We start from the raw sequence: 13,385 nt of genomic DNA on the forward strand, positions 1-13,385 counted from the left end.
TTTTGCAATCACTTAAAAAGGACACACTCTTCAACAAGTGATGTTTAAACAGCTAGCTAACCATTTCCAGTACACCAAAACAAAATCCAACCAATCACACTTAGATGGCGAGTTAAGCTATAGAATTAAAACTCTAAAATTACTTGAAGAAAATGTGAACAATTAACCATATAATCAATAAGAAAGGATTCTAAGGGCTTCAGAAGAAGGCTTTTCAGAATACTCAGTCCACGATACTGATGATTGAAATAGAAATAGATGCCCTCTTTTTTCAGAGCCTATAATTTTAATTTGTACAAACTATATTTGGTTCTGTTTTTCAAATAAGTCTTAAAAAAAGTTGTAACATCCTCATCAAAAAAAGGCACCGTTTAAAACTGTTTATCTAGTATTATCTAGTATTGACTGTTTATCTAGTATCGAATCTTATTAATAGTATTTAATACTAAGCCAGTATGATCTAGTTTATCTAGTATTTATCTAGTATTTGCACTTATTCAAGTCATGTTCTCATTGGGCTCCACTTAGAATGTATGTCAAGCAGTGGCAGTTCAGTGACCAAATCGAAAAGTCATAAAACATCCTTATCGTTAGAATTTAAGGTTGTAATTTATGAACTATATTAGTTTCATAGTAATGCTACACTCAGTTACCATAAACAAGGTGGTTTAAAACAAAAAACGTATGATCTTAGAGTTCTGTAGGTTAGAAGTCCAACATGGGTCTCACTGGACTAATAATCAAGATGTTGCTAGAACCACATTCCTTCTGGAGGTTCAAGGGGAGAATCTGTCCTTGCCTTCTGCTTCTGAATATTACTGGCATTTGTTGTCTTCTGGCTCCCTCCTTACATCTTTCAAGCCAGCAATGGAAGATCCAGTCCTTCTCACATTGCAACTTTCTGACCTTCCTCCCTAGTTACATCTCCCTCTGACTCTCTTTTGCCTCCATCCCATTTTCCGCTTATAAGGACCCTTGTCATTACACTGGGCCCATCCGGATAATCCAGGATAATCCCCCTATTTTAAGGTCATCTAATTATCAACTTTAGTTCCATCTGAAACTTTAATTCCCCTTTCCTTGTAACCAAACATTTCCACAAGTTCCACAAAGTAAGGCACGAACATCTTCTGGGGGTCATTATTCTGCCCATCATCAGAGCCCTGATTTATACCCTCACTTTACAAAAGAAATGGACGCCCAGGGTGATTGTGCACTCGGATTACACATGTTAACACAAAGGCTTTTGATCTCTAGCTCATTAATTAACATCTTTATTGGCATTCCAGTGATCTGCTATTGTGGTAGGTACTGTCAGAATATAAAATACTTAAATAAATCACAGTCCCTGACCTCAGAGGACTTATAAGCAACGTGTTCATGAAGCATGGAGTAGGGAGAAGAAAGAAGGAATTCTAAGCCAAAGAACATTTGTTACATCTTCACTTGACAACCAAGTAGGAGAGAAAAAAATGCAACCATTACTACTGTAATTAACAGTATAAGAGCAAACCAGCAAATGATGATTGTAGAAATATAGCACAATCATAAATTCTGGTGGCATGCTTATGTAGTTATTAAGAGCAATGTGTTCAGGCCTTAGAGCTCATTTCAACTTTTGACTGAGACTTTGAAATCAAGTAGTTATATGAAGTCTCAGTTTCCTCTTCAATAAAATTTGAGTAATACCTATTTCGATAGGCTTTGCATGAAGAGTATGTATAAAGCTTAGAACATAATGTGCCTCCTATTAAGTGTCCAATAATTGCAGGAGTTATTATCATTAAAAGTTGTAATTCAAGGAAGATTATACACCATAGAAACTCACCTCTGAGCTTATACTATAAAAAGAAAGTTTAAGAGAGTGAATAATTTCTAAAGTATCTTGATAACCTAAATTCACTTACATACAGAGAACCCAGCTGTGGCTTTAATTGCCTGATATTTACATCAATTCGATTAAAGACTCTGGAAATAAAAAAAGCATTTAGTTTTTCCTGAATGTCCACATCTATAAAAGAAAATGATAAGAATGATTTTATCAAGGAGAAGTAGATCTTTCCAGATGCTGATGGAGAACATCCTGACATATAGAATGGCCCTTGCTAGCAGATCGTATTAATAGAATAGAATCCTAAAAATGGAATATCTCCAAGTAATTTCCTATCCAAACATTAACCAAGCTCACATTTGATCCCAGAGTTTGTGTGTGTATATATGTGTCTATCAAGAAATAAAGTTTTGTAATAAATAATAAACAGAAAATTAGAATTTTGTGCCTACTGTTACTTTAACTTTTTCTTCCTGAAGGTTTATATTTGTAGAATTATTGCTCACATTTCATATACTATTCCTCACAAAACTATGCAGTGCAAGGATTTCATAGTACACTGTCAAGAAAATGATGTTAAGAGAATCAAGGAAATTGCTTGGTGTTGGTATGTTGGCTCTTTTCCCCACTGACATTTTTGTATAGTATTGCACTGCCTTGTTCTAAACACACTAGCATAGAACGTTTGCTATGTGGGTCAAAAACAATCTGCTTTCTTTGCATCCTATTCGAAAATGAAGCTGGCAAATTAAAAGACTCACTTGGGATAAGGCAGCTTTAAAATTATTGTCTAGGGGTGCCTGGGTGGCTCAGTCAGTTAAACGTCCAACTTAGGCTCAGGTCATGACCTCACGGTTCGTGGGTTCAAGCCCCGCAACAGGCTCTGTGCTGACAGCATGCAGCCTGCTTTGGATTCTGTGTTTCCTTTGCCCCTCCCGAGCTTGCGTGCGCATGCGTGAACTCTCTCTCTCTCTCTCTCTCTCTCTCTCTCTCTCTCTCTCTCTCTGTCTCTGTGTCTCTCTCAAAAATAAATAAACATTAAAAATAAAAATAAAAATAAAATAAAATAAAATAAAATAAAATAAAATAAAATAAATATTGCCTAATTCAAGACAAGTATGTTTTCAGTATTGTGGCAGGCAAAACAATGCCCTCCCACCCAGAGATGTCCATGCTCTAATCCCCCAAACCTGTGCATATGTTAGGTGGGATTAAGGTTGCTAAATCAGCTGACCTTAAAATAGAGAAATTATCTCAGATTATTCAGGTGGGCCCCAAATAGTGACAACAGTCTATTTAAGAAGCAGGAGGCAGGAGAGTCCAGAGGACTGGTCAGAATGATCCAGTGTAAGCAAGATTGGACCCTTTCATTGCCAGCTTAGAAGACAGAGAAAGGGAGCCGTGAGCCAAGGAAAGTGGGTGACCTCCAGAAGGTGGAAAAGGTAAGGAAATGGATATTGCTCCAGAAGAAATGCAGCCCTGGTGATGTCTTGATTGTAGCCCAGGAGAACTCACGTTGGGCTTCTAACCTACAGAGAACTCTTAGACAACAGATTCATGTTGCTGTTAAGCCACTAAATTTGTGGCAATCTGTTGTGGCAACCATAGAAAACCAACACAAATATGAAACGACCAGCTCTGCTGTATTACGGTGGACCCGAGAGATGGGGAGACTCGATCCCGTTTGTCCAAGTCTTTCAGTGAACATTCATTTTCTGACTGGGGCTGGCAGATAAAATACAGGACGTCCAATGAAATATAAATGTCAATTATACAATGAATATACTGTTTTGGTATAAGAATGGGCAATATTTGGTACATACCTATATGAAAAATTATCCATCCTATCTGAAGTTCAAATTTAACTGGGTGTCCTGTATTTTTATTTGCTAAATCTGGCCACCTTATTTCTAATCCAGATATGGGGAAAATTCCAGGAGTTACCGCTGGTCATCAGAACTGCTCCCTACCAACCATGCTGAAACCCACTTCTTTTTAAAAAAAATTTTTTTTAATGTTTATTTATTTTTGAGACAGAGAGAGAGAGAGAGAGAGAGAGAGAGAGAGAGAGAGAGAGAGCATGAATGGGGATGGAGCAGACAGACTCTAGGCTCTGAGCTGTCAGCACAGAGCCCGATGTGGGGCTTGAACCCATGAACCCTGAGATCATGACCCAAGCCAAAGTCGGACACTTAACCGACTGAGCCACCCAGGCGCCCCTGAAACCCACTTCTTAAGTATTCTCCCCCTATATTTTGGGTCTAAGTTATCATGCACTGCCTGTCTTTCTCTACGATAATAGGGTTGCCTGGTGTCCATCTCTAGACATGGTATTATCGTCATGAATTGCAGATAAAGGTCAGCAGATTTTTTGCTAAATGTGACAGTCCTATAATCATCCGGAGTTTCATGTGCATTGTCCTCCTTGGATTTCACCCAAGTGTGATTTCTCCTCTGCCAAAATGCCGTGGTGACTATCCAAGCACTACTTAGAGAGCGATATTCAGGCTCTGACCCTGGGCGTAAATGTATTCCCTCTGCTTGTTTTAAATAATCTCATTTCCACAGCAGCTGTTGATTCTGCTTTGCTGAACTGTTCAGCAGATTGTGCAGGAATGCCATTAAATGTGAACAAATTAGCAGGCCTTCTCCCACAGCACTTTCATCCAGCTGTTAACTTACATTTTGGAAATCATGACTCATGCATAACTGTACATTTAGCAATCTAACATTTTCCAAAAGAATTACATAGCTCCTTTCAATGGGTTCTTACATTGCCGATGAACAGGTAAGAGCAGTGCATCTGTCTCTAGGTCAGAAAGTATATTGTGGTGCAACTTCTATTCTCATAGTATTGCAGCTGCTGGTTGGAATAACTTGTTCCTCATTCAGCAGGGTAAGGTGAGGAAGGTGGGATGCTAATTCTAGATAAGATTTAGGGGTATAATTGTAAATTTATGTGAAACCAAAATCTTTCCATTAATATACTTGGGTTTCACTCCACAAATTGTGTTTTTTTTAATGATAGAAGATTTTCAATATAAATTCTTGTTATTTGTAACAAAATTATTTATTTATTTATTTATTTATTTTTTTAACGTTTATTTATTTTTGAGACAGAGACAGAGCATGAACGGGGGAGGGTCAGAGAGAGGGAGACACAGAATCTGAAACAGGCTCCAGGCTCTGAGCTGTCAGCACAGAGCCCGACGCGGGGCTCGAACTCACAGATCATGAGATCATGACCTGAGCCAAAGTCGGCCGCTTAACCGACTGAGCCACCCAGGTGCCCCACAAAAGTATTTTTTAAAGATTCACGTTCCCAACCATGAATGATGTCCGTTCTAGTCATTGAAGTTTTGAATGATACCAGTTTTGTTGCCCTTTTAGAGATTTGGGAAAGAATATACACAAATCTGGACAAAATTTTCATTCGGCACATGTACAACGTTTCACTGTATCGCCTAAGTAAGAGGTATCATTACACAGTACAATTATAATCCTCACTGTCTTTTCCTTTTGGATAAATGGCAAATTGCGGAAGTTCTGATACTATGGTAAAAGATAAAGCTCTTGAAAATGTAGAACCTCTTCAAAGTTATTTTACTTTGAAATACAGGTAAAGAAACCAAGACCCCAAGAAGATAAAGATCTTGCCTAAGGACTTAAGGCGGGTGATAAAATACAAAATCCAAATGGAAACAATGCAGGTTGTACCACAAGAGCAGAACCGTAAAAGGTGGAGAAATGAGGGTAGAAACGGCAATACCATCAGGATAATGTTATTGTGACTGATCCTAGCTATGAATTCCTGCCCGGGTTCTTCATAAAGAGAACACCATGCAACGTACAAGCAAAAACATCCTACAGATTCCAGACAAGAACCTGATCCAAAACCCAGATCTCCTGACTTTCTACCATGCTGTGTAGAGATGCTGGCTCCCCATTCTTCCCGGCACGAGTGAACTGTAGATTCCCTATGACATCTTCATTTTCTTCTACCCTTCAGTGGGCTGGAAGGCCAAGTCTCTCTGATTATAACTCAAGGTAACTTTATTATCTGCGGGTTGTTTTTTTTAATTAAATGTTCATCTAGACTAAGAGCTCCAGAGGGATGAGTTTCAAGGATACAGTATAATTAGAGGTTAATTGTTTTTGATGAATGAATTAAAGAATACTGTCCTAAGGGCGCCTGGGTAGCTCAGTCAGTTAAGGGTCCACCTCTTGATTTCTGCTCAAGTCACGATCTCATAGTTCCTGAGTCTGAGCCCCTTATCGGGCTCCATGCTGACAGTGCAGAGCCTGCTTGGGATTCCGTCTCCCTCCCTCTCTCTCTGACCCTCCCCTGTGGGCAAGCACACTCTCTCTCTCTTTCAAAATAAATAAATAAACTTAAAAAAAAAAAAAAAAGAATACTGCCCCAGCTTTAGTATATATATAGACAGAAAGATCTATGCTGTCAGGCCAATCTCAATTTTGTACATGGATACTTATGAAAAGCCACCGCTATTTGGCAAATGTACTCATGAGGTTCTGGTAAGCATTAAATTTTTAGGGAAAAGGGAAGCTGTGTTAATAGCAGCTTGTAAACTTCCATGAGGCCACTTTCTCTGGCTTCCTTGACGCTGCTCAGAACGGGTCCTGAACACTGCACCAACAGCCTGAATATCTACATGCCATATATCCCGGTACGAATTGGGTACGGCAGGAAGTACTTCGTTACAAAATGTAAATAAAGTGCTTCTTTATTTTTATCATCAGTAAGCAATTTTGAATACAAACGTTAAATACTTAAAAAGACACGGTTTCTTCCAGGGCCAATTTACTAGCTGAAATAAAAAAATCAGTGTCTCCCATGAGGCAGAGTTTTCCTTTGCTGTTTCATGAAGTTTTTCTGGCTCTGCTTTGTACCAAGGAGAACTCCGTTAATTTACATTCTTTATACACGGAGTAAAAAGCAGTAGTGTTCATGGTCACTGTTTATTTCTTTCTTTATTTTGCGATAGAGAAGGGGGGGGGTGTAGAGAGAGAAGGAGGGAGAGAATCCCAAGCAGGCTCCGCACTGTCAGCACGGAGCCCAGCGTGGGACTCGAACCCACAAACCATGAGATCATGACCTGGGCCAAAATCAAGAGTCAGATACTTAACTGACTGAGCCACCCAGGTACCCTTAAATTTTATACTCTTAAGAACATCCCTTGTATGCATCATATCAGAAGGTAGGTGATTTATTTATTATCTATAGTCTTTTATCATTTTTTTCATTTGGATAAACTTCAAATATCCACAAAAGTAGAGGGAACAGGACCATGAAATCCCACATATCCATCATCGCCTGACAACGCCCAGCCACTGTCAGCCCCTGTTATCTCAGCTATGATTTCCTTTCCCCGACACAACTATTGTGAAGCAGGTATCAGAGATCACATTATTGGTAAACATTTCAGTATGTATTTCTAAAAGGCAAGAACCCTTTGGTTAAGCCCCACTGCCATTGTCATCACATTCCAACACCTAGCAGCAACCCTTCCCACCACCACATGGTCTTGGAAATGATTTTTACTGGTTCTTTGTTCAGGGCTTTGGACAAACATTCTCTACCAGCCAGTTTGGTTCCAGGTGACGTGTGGCACATTGGGACATTTTATTAATTTGTTCATGGCGATTATGCATTCAGTGCCCAATATATGTTGGGGAGAGTTGGGGGTCCTTGGGACACGTGAGTAAGTAAAACAGACACAGCCCCTGCCTTGTTTGAGCTCGTACTGTAGGAGGATGAGACAGGACATAATTAATAAGAATAATGAAAGTGAACATGCACATTTGATAAAAGGTGTCAAGCGCTTTGGGGGGGAAGAAAAGACGACAGCTGGGTAAGAGTTATTTGGAAATCCTGAGCAGGGTCGCGGTTTTAAGAAGGGAATTGGGAGGAGGCCTGACTGGGCGGGTGTTCTGTGAGCAAGGCTGTAAAGGTGAGAAGAGAATTAACCACATAAGTATCCAGAGGACAAGTGTCTCAATCAGAAGCTGCTGACTGAAGTCTCTAGGATGGTATAAGCCTGGCATGTTCCGGAAACAACAAGAAGGCCCCAAAATATAATATTACTTCATTAAAATAAGTGAAGACCCGAGTAAAAGAAAGTAGCTGCAAGAAAGCATAAAGAGAACAAACACAACATTCCGCTCCATGACCGTGATGAGCTCTACGTAGGAAATGGCCCTGATTTGACCACAACAGCTCCCCCATGCTCCTCAGTGGTTATATGTCCCCAAACAGAGAGATCCCACAACCAGGGCCTCATGTGCACAGGACGAGACAGACAATCACGAGAGAGATAATCACGAAGGTCACAGATAATCACGATGGCCCCATTCCCTGTCCCATAGGTGGGTTAGGCATGGAATGGCGGCCAATGAGTCCAACCAATGAGACCTGCATGGAAGCATGGTAAGGGCTTCCCTTAATGGTTTCCTCCAATAATAAAAGGACACATGGAATGAGAAGCATTCTGATCATATCCCTTCCAATGGAAATATCAAAATGGTGACACTCTCACACACTGCTGGTCGAGGTATAAATTGTTTCATTTTGCCAAGAGAATACGACTAATCATTTTCATCATGAATACTATCAGAGCTAAATTCTATCTCTTACTACATATCAGGCACTGTGCAACGTGTCTTGCAATGTCTCATTTATTCTTTAAAACAACCCTACGAATTAGATATTATTTTCTTGAGAAATGAGGAAAATAAGCCTTAAGGTAGTTAAATGCTTTTCTCAGTTTCACGTAGGCAGTACACTAGAAGAGGTTGTGAAATTCACAATGAAAGTATTCTAAGGAAGTGATAAAAATAGACATAAAGGTACACACACAAAGATATGTGCCAATTGTTTGGTATAATGTGAAATTTTAAGAGACAGAACATACAAATCCCCACAGCACCGAGGAACCGTTTAACTAAATCAGGCTACATCTGAATAGAGGGCTGGGTAAGGCTTGGAGAAAAGATACCGGAGCAACATTACATTCAGGAAAATATTCTTTTTTTTTCTTTTTTTCTTCCTCCTTCCCTTCCTTCCTCCTTCTCTTCCTCCCTCCCTTCCTTCTTTCCCTTCCTTCCTTCTTCCTTTCCTCCTTCCCTCCTGTCCTTCCTTCCTTCCCTCCTTCCTCCTTTCCTTCCTTCCTTCCTTCCTTCCTTCCTTCCTTCCTTCCTTCCTTCCTTCCTTCCTCCTTTACTTCCTTTCTTCCTTCCACCCTGCCTCCCTTCCTCCTTCTTCCTTCCTTCCTTCCTTCCTTCCTTCCTTCCTTCCTTCCTCCTTTCCTTCCTTCCTTCCTTCCTTCCTTCCTTCCTTCCTTCCTTCCTTCCTTCTTACCTTCCTTCCTCCCTCCCTCCCTTCCTTCCTCCCTCCCTCATTTCCTCCCTTCTTTCCTTCCTTCCTTCCTTCCTCCCTCCTTTCCTCCCTTCCTTTCTCCCTTCCTTCCCTCCTTCCTTCCTTCCATCCTTCCTTCCTCCTTCCCTTCCACCCTCCCTCCCTTCCTTCCCTTTCTCCCTTCCTTCCTTCCTTCTTTCCTTCCACCCTCCCTCCCTTCTTCCTTTCCTTCCTTCTTTCCTTCCTTCCTCCTTCCCTTCCTTCCTCCCTCCCTCCTTTCCTTCCTTCCTTCATTCCTTCTTTCCCCTCCTTCCTCCTTTCCTTCCTCCTTTCCTTCCTTCCTCCATTCCTTCCTTCCTTCCCTCCTTCCTCCTTTCCTCCCTTCCTTCCTTCCTCCCTCCCTCCTTCCCTCCCTTCCTTCATTCCTTCCTTCCTTCCCTCCTTCCTCCTTTCCTCCCTCCCTTCTTTCCTTCCTTCCTTCCTCCTTCCCTTCCACCCTCCCTCCCTCCCTTCCTTCCTCCTTTCTTTCCTTCCTTCCTCCCTCCCTCCCTCCCTCCCTGCCTCTTTCCCTCCCTCCCCTCCTTGAAGCACTATCCCACCAGACAGCCATCCCCAGATGAAGGCTGTCACAACAGTGGACCCCAGGGGAGCCAGAGCTGGAGCAGGCCCACCATCCCCACCTCTGGGTGAACAGTCCAAAGCACTGCATCCCTCCTGGCACCATCCTCCATCTGCAAGTTCTCCTATAGTTTCTTGGGGAGACGTCAGCCCCAACCCCTCAGCAGCACCGAATCCCTCTTCCAATATGGGTCGGCACTGATATTTCACGGCTGACCGTGAGGAAATAAGTTGGCCAAAGACCACACTGGCATGGAGTGAGAATTCCAGGGAGAGCAGAGAGGATAAGCTAGTCCTGAAGGCCTCCCCACGTGGGCATCCAGGCTGGAGGCTCAGGCCAACAAAGCTTTCCTGGGAATCCCTCCCACACCAGGCCGAAAGGCGACTGAAGGCACAGTCTCTTGGGCCCCCTTCCAAAAGACTAACAGCCCGATGCCACACCTACACCACCCCCAGAAGCCCAGCTGGGAGGGACAGAGGGAGGCAGAGAGGAAGGAAGACAGTGTGTCAAACATCAGAGAAGTTTCAGGAAGCAAAGAGCCTAATCATGTCCTTAATTAAAGTGCAGCTCCTGAAAAGTCTCCTCTGAAATTGGACCAGCTCAATTACCGTCTTGTCCTGACAACCCCCCTCCACCTTTCCTGGACCTCTTGCTCTATAGCCTCTCAAAAGTCCAGCCTTCTCCAAAGTGAGAGCCCATGGAGGCATCTGCTGAAGACAAAGGAAAAACTGGCATCTTGACTTGAAAACACTTGAAAGTCTCAGCCTGTGCACCAAATACACAAATTCTGGACCCCCACCTCCATTCCCTACTGTGGTTGCTTCCTCTGTGGAGATCGGCAACTCTGAGCATCACTAGGAAGAGAGCGGGGCCACACTGGGGACAGCTGTGCCTGTAGAGACCTTGACAACTGACTTCAATGCCCAACTTCCACGGGAGGTGAAGTGTTTGCCAAAATGCACCCGGCTAGCTCTCCACTAGTCTTACGAGGGGGAAGCCAGCTCTGTGGGTAATCTCACAGAGTATTTACATCTGCTCTTAGAATAAAGGATAAACTCTGATCTTCTAAAAATCGTTGCTTGCTTGTGCAGCATTTGATTTATACCTTTAATCATGTTTTACTTCATATACTTAATCATGTTTTACTGACTTGCTGTGGGTCTTCTCAAGGCACAGCAACTGGATGGGAGGCAGAGTGTCTGGGTGGGGCCCCAGCATTGGGGTGTCCAGGCCCGGACGTGAACGCTCATAGAGGAGACCCAGGAGTTCACTCCATTGGGCTAATGCCCAAGAACAAGTAAAATGCCACAAGCAAGCAAAGGTGTTTCGTTTTAAGAGGCAAGTTCATATAGAGTCTTGACTTTTTGACTCAGCCCAGGACAGCCTTTGGGGACAGAGGTGCAGTAAGGTCCGTGGACTGAGACAGTGCTGTGGGTATTTTCACCCTGGTTCTCAGCCCAGGGTCCTATAGTTGGTTGAGCCATCAATGCCTGCAAGAGACAGGGGCAGAGTCCACAGGTCCCAGGGGCTGGGAGCAGGGAAGCCCAGGCTATTGGGTTGTCTGTGTGGACCTGCTTTGAAAGGGCAGAGATGGGTATTAATAGGGGGTCAGCTGTCCCCGGTCCTTCCCACTATGCATCCCAGTTTGTGGTGGGAAGTAGGTGAGTAGGGAGAAACCCTATGCGATTCTCAGTCTTAATCAGAGACCTGTTTGACAACGGTGCCTCGTCTTTTTGCTTTAAACCTCAGGGTTACTTCTCTGAAACACCTGCATAAAAATTAAGTCATACATGAAGAGTATGACTAATTATACACGTGTAATATATAACCATATCTAAATGTATAGTGTAAACAAAATGACATGTTTGTAGAATTATAAAATGTTTACAATTATATAAAGTATTGATAATTATATACAATTTATATAAAATTTGCTATAATTACATCAAATCTGTAAGTTTGATATAGAAATATATCTGTGGATGATATCCTACATTAAAATGATACAAATGTTATATAAAACTATAAATATATGTTGTACCTGTTAAATGTACATGTATGTACGATATATGTACACATGTATATAAATATGTGATAACATATAAACAGCATATATAAATCTATATGTGGTGATGGATGTTAATTAGATTGATAATAAATATAAAATATATTCATGTGTATTCTATATACACTTTATACATTATAGCATAGTGTACCTTTTTATAAATTATAAATTTAAATATAATTTAATGCTAATAATTATGTATTATGTGTATACATAATTATATATTTTTATATGTGTACATTATATACTTACGCTATTATGTAACATATCATTATATTTTGGGTATTTATATATTAATGTACACAGTGTGTATATGAGGTGTGCATATACTATAAGTGTATAAAGTTCTATATACTGTGCCCAAATACATTGGAGAATACTGTCATACGTATGTGTACAGCCAGCGCTCCACGCTTGTAGATAATATGTACCCTGGACTCTGTCCACGAGGCGCCACCAGGTGGTCCTGGCAGCTGCAGAGGGTCGTCGTGGACGGGGTCTTCCCCCAGAGCTGCACCCCGCCAGGCCAGGGCCGCTCCCCGCCACCCCGCACAGGCAGCGCCCCCCCCCCTGCACCTGCACCCCCAGGACACGCAGGGTGGTGGACGCTGACCCCCGTGGCCCCGTCTACCTGACGCGGCGCCCTGCCCTCTGCCCCCGCAGCCCCGACGACACCCGCCCGGGGTCCCCGAGGTGAGTCAACGCTGCAAGGCACCCCCACCCCCCTACCCCACCCCCGCCGCGTCCTCGAGAGCTGCAGGGGCGCGGGCGGCGAGGGCCTACCTGGAGTGCTGGCAGCTCCACGCCACGTCCCCCGCCGCGCGTCCTCCGTCCTGCGTCCTCCCGGGCCTCGCCCCTCGTCGGGGAGCAGCTGGGCGCTGACCTCGGGCTGACCCCGGGCTGACCCCGGGCTGACCTGGGGTCAGGAGGCGGGGCTGGCCCAGGGCCCAGGCTGTGGCTCCCCCGCCCCCGTTCTGCCCCTCAGATGGCCCCAGCTTCTGGGGGGGAGGGGGGGCCTCGAGGACGGAGAGAAGCCCCCCTGCAGCCTGCTGAGGGGGTCCCGGGCTCACCGGCCCCGCGCAGGCTGGTCCTGGGGACCCCCGGAATCCCCCCGCCTCCCCCCGCCTCACGCAGGTGCCAGGCGTCTCAGAGCGGCCTTGCGACGGCGCCACCCTGCGGCTGTCCCCGGGGCCGCACCTGCCACACCTGGCGGCCGGGACCCTCCCGCCGGAACCCACGAGGCCTGCCCAGAGCAGTGTGACTGTAGCAACTGAAAGACAGCACTTGTCAAAAAAAAAAAAAAAAAAAAAAAAGACTGGGTGACTTAAACAGCAAATTTTTATTCCTCAATTCTGAGCCTGGAAGCGGGGAAATCCAAGATGAAAGCGGGGCAGATCCTGTGTCTGGTAAGAGCCCACTTCTTGGTTTGCAGCCGCATCTCCTGGATGCATCTTCACAGGCGGGAGAGGAGCGAGCTAGCTCGCTGGCCTCTTGC

The 13,385-nt window shown here is 43.7% G+C and overlaps 1 long non-coding RNA gene across 1 annotated transcript; it reads left to right on the plus strand.

Moving 5' to 3' along the window:
- Positions 1-3,113: 3,113 nt before the first annotated feature.
- Positions 3,114-11,707, plus strand: LOC131506358 (uncharacterized). The gene is made up of 3 exons (XR_009258891.1): positions 3,114-3,273; positions 5,451-5,878; positions 9,842-11,707. It is a non-coding gene; the product is annotated as an uncharacterized LOC131506358 (long non-coding RNA).
- Positions 11,708-13,385: the final 1,678 nt, after the last annotated feature.

The sequence above is a fragment of the Neofelis nebulosa genome, chromosome 3 (assembly GCF_028018385.1).
Source record: "Neofelis nebulosa isolate mNeoNeb1 chromosome 3, mNeoNeb1.pri, whole genome shotgun sequence".
NCBI lineage: Eukaryota > Metazoa > Chordata > Mammalia > Carnivora > Felidae > Neofelis > Neofelis nebulosa.